This window comes from Camellia sinensis, chromosome 4 (genome assembly GCF_055761805.1).
Source record: "Camellia sinensis isolate YWXY chromosome 4, ASM5576180v1, whole genome shotgun sequence".
In the NCBI taxonomy this organism is placed as follows: Eukaryota; Viridiplantae; Streptophyta; class Magnoliopsida; order Ericales; family Theaceae; genus Camellia; species Camellia sinensis.
The window spans coordinates 73,072,501-73,076,077 of NC_138964.1; positions in this window are offsets into that span (position 1 = coordinate 73,072,501).

Here is a 3,577-nt window from a genome sequence, read left to right on the forward strand (position 1 = left end):
AGTTGCCTCTCTTTGATAAAGCTCAAACAATTATGGAATGATGAGAAGCGAATGTCAAAGATTTAAGATTATCCCAGTTGACAAGACCCTAAGGCTTGAGGTTATAGCGATCTCGGGTTTACCCTTGTTGTACAGTGATCCGGACATGTGTCCGTGGATGTTGGTTGTTGTTTATTATCGTGTTTGCATCCTTTGTACCTTGTATATCGAGTTATAGGATGTGTTGGGCGGATTTGTTTCAGGTTGGTTGAGTTTAGAAACCAAAACTAGTTGCCCAGATTTTTGGCCTGTAAGCTCGAGCGGAGGTGTTGGCGCTCGAGCGTAGATTACACCCATTCAGTAATTGTTGTGCAGTGTTGTACGCTCGAGCGTAGGGATTGGGAGCTCGAGCGGAGGCCTGGTTCTGCAAAAGTGCTGGGCAAGTGCATTCTGCGCTCGAGCGGGAGGTTGGCCGCTCGAGCGGAAGTCTGTGAGTGGCCGCTCGAGCGGGGTGTTTTACGCTCGAGCGGAGACCTGGGTTAAAGTTCCGAATTTGTGACTCTTTAAATCACTTTTTCACTTTCTCTTCTCTCTCTTACTTTTCCAAAATCACCATTGTTGAGCCTCTCACTCTAGACTCTACCTTCTCTCTAGGTTTTGATCTAGTAGGAGTGATTTACTCACCTTTGGCCTTTACAAAAAAGTTGTTGATCGTCGAGGGCTACATTTTAATCTGAAAATCACGGGTTTTGGAGCACGTTGGGTTTTGTCGTCTTCTCCTTTGGGACTCCGAATTTGAGGTAGGGATAACCTACTCCTCTCTATGGGTTTTGTCTTTAAATTTTGGTATTTTGAGATGTTGGGCTTGGTTTGGTAATTTTGTGAAAGTTTGGGGCTTTTGTGTAATTTTACAAAAGTTGGGGTTTTAGTCATAATAAACCTAGATGCATGTTTGGCATAGAAATGGAATGATTGTTGAATCATTGATGAAAATGGGACCTAATGGTTGAAATAGTAATTATGGAAAATGGCCTAATTACATTGTTTAATTAATTGGGATAATTAATTGGTGAGAAATGAGGAAATAAAATGTTGATTGAATATCCATTTGTGCATTTATTTTCTGTCTTAGAAATAACTGCTTTGGGCTATCGGTGGAGGATAGTCGAGATTGTTGTAGACAATGCATGATGATTAGGTAAACGGAAACTAATCAATGGAATGTGTCATGGAACTTGACGGTTGATAGAATACATTAATTGTGTGTATTGTGTGATTGTATATAGAACCAATGTGTTTATATACGTTATGTGTAGAGGAGGAGATAGGGGATGTACTCCGCGGTTTAGGGGAAGATAGGGGATGTACCTCTAAACCGGATTGGTATTGGGAGGAGATAGGGGATGAACTCCGTAGACAGAGCTCATATGCTTGTCTAGAGAAGTGAAGATAGAGCTCATATGCTTATCTTTGTGAAGTGTGGATACAGCTTGTATGCTTATCTGTGGATATTGTTGATATACATATCTGTTGTAGAGTGTGGATACAGCTTGTATGCTTATCTGTGGATATTGTTGATATACATATCTGTTGAGAATGTGGATATAGCTTTTATGCTTATCTGAATGTGAGATATAGTTTTTATACATATCTGTGGAAATGATGATAGAGCTAGCATGCTTATCTGTTGAAAAAGGGAAAATGAAAAGTAATTGGGACTTGTAAGTCGTTGACATAAATATGTAATTTATGTGATTGTATCAGTGTTGACCAACTATCAATTGCTAATGTTTAGTCATTGTCCATGGTTGGTTTAGTGTATTTCTACTGGGCTGTGGCTCACCCTATATGGGAATATCATTTTCAGGTGTAGGAAGCATGCCACCTCCAAGGACATAGCTTGGGAGGCTAGAGGCGGACAGAGTGTAGTTGTTTTACTTTTGATGTATTACATGTAACTTCAAGCCAAGGGCTTAATGTGTAAACGAGTTAGTACTCTTTTGTTGAAACCAAGTGTTAACTTGGAAAGCTGTAAGCCCGTAGGGCATTTTGTTTTGATGTTAACATGTAATACTTATGTAATGGAATTCGAATGAATAAAGGAATGCGGTTAGTTTAAATGTAAATGCATGTCCTATTTGATGGGTTTAATGTTATTTTTTTGAGGGTGTTACAACTTGGTATCAGAGCGTACCGGGTTCGAATACTTTGGGTACGTGGGAAGTGATTAGTATCACAATGGGTTTGTCTCGCTTGGTAGAGACTTAGATGTAGTATCATATGCTATGTGCTTAATTGATAACATGTTTATGTGACTATGTGGGTATGGGATTTAATTTCTGCGATATTGATTGGATCCTTGAGTTTCTGGGAGTCTTGTTGGAAAAGCACTTGATCAATGCTGTTTCTAACCGGAACTCTAGTAACGCCTCGGAACTATTATTATCCGGAAATGAAGTTCGTAAGTGCTTATGTGTTTATGTGCTTATGTGGAGTGAATTACACTTGTCCATGCATTAGGACGTGAGTGTTTAGTTTCGGCACATTTATGAATGTGCTAACGTTCTGTGTTGCCTTTATTAGGATGTCAGGACGAGGAAGAGGTGCTAGGCGTGGTAGACCTGCGAGGCAGGAAGTACCGTTACAGGGTGAGATTCCGGCAGTGCAGGAGGGAGTTGGGCAGGCCAATGTGGCCGAGCCAGTAGGTCAGCAGGCTATGGGTGCCTTGGCCAGAGAGATAGCAGGAGCTTTAGGTATTCTTAGAGCTGGGAATCAGGCAGCTGAGACAGGGCCTTCCTTCTTGAAGAGGGAGTTCTTTCGGTGTAATCCGGACGAGTTTATCGGGGATCCTAAAGAGCCGCTTAAGGCAGATGAATGGCTCGAACAGACAACGAAGACGTTTGAGATGCTTGGCATCGAGGACGGAGCACTGAAAGTGACCTTGGCATCCTTCCAACTGAAGGGAGATGCGGGTCAATGGTGGAAGTACGAGAAAGCTCGTGTTGGTGGTACTTGGGAGGCGTTTGTGAATGCTTTTCAGGAGAGGCTTTTATCAGCAGCAGCTAGGGAAAAGCTGAGGGATCAGTTTAGCCGGCTTAATCAGCAGGGCTTGTCAGTGGCCGAGTTTGAGGCTACTTTTACCAGTCTGTCTAGGTTTGCACCTGAACTGGTGGCGTCTGAGGAACGCCGTTGCTATGAGTTTGAGCGGAAGTTGAGGCGGGGCCTCAAGTTGAGAATTGGTGGGTCTTACATTCGAGAGTATAGACACCTGGTAGATGCTGCAGCTCATATGGAGCTTATGATGCAGGAGGAGGATGAGGGTCAGAGAGGCTCCAAGAGGAGCCAGGATAGTCAGAGTGATGGTAGGAGGCAGAGGGGTTATAACCCTCAGCAGTCTCAGGGTGCAGTCTCTAGATCGACCTTTCCAGTGCCGAGTGTAGGCTCGGGGAGAGGCAGTCAGGGGGAATTCACTTGTTACAAGTGTGGCCAGCTGGGTCACAAGGTTTCGGTTTGCCCGCTGAAGGGTGGGGGTCAGAAAGCTGCTTCTTCTTCAGCTAGACCGCAGAGTCAGAGTTTGGGCAGGGGGCAGCTCCTGACT